Consider the following 259-nt stretch of genomic DNA (forward strand, 5'->3'; position numbering starts at 1 on the left):
TTAAAGAACACCAGATCAATGTGGAAATGACACAGAAATGAGTGTGAAAATAAACTTATTGAAGTTTTTACAATATTTACTATATTTAGCTAACATACGGTCTAGAAGGGCGCGCCGCGCCGCGACCTGCCTGGTAGGTGCTGAAGAAGGCTGCTTGGCGGCTGCCGACTTCGGCGGCGTCGGCGACCTGAGGGAGGAGCTGGAAGTCCGGCGGGCCGGTGGCGCCACGGGCCGGTCCACCTGGCTGCACAGGGGCGGC

Source organism: Penaeus monodon, chromosome 29 (assembly GCF_015228065.2).
Source record: "Penaeus monodon isolate SGIC_2016 chromosome 29, NSTDA_Pmon_1, whole genome shotgun sequence".
NCBI classification, from domain to species: Eukaryota; Metazoa; Arthropoda; class Malacostraca; order Decapoda; family Penaeidae; genus Penaeus; species Penaeus monodon.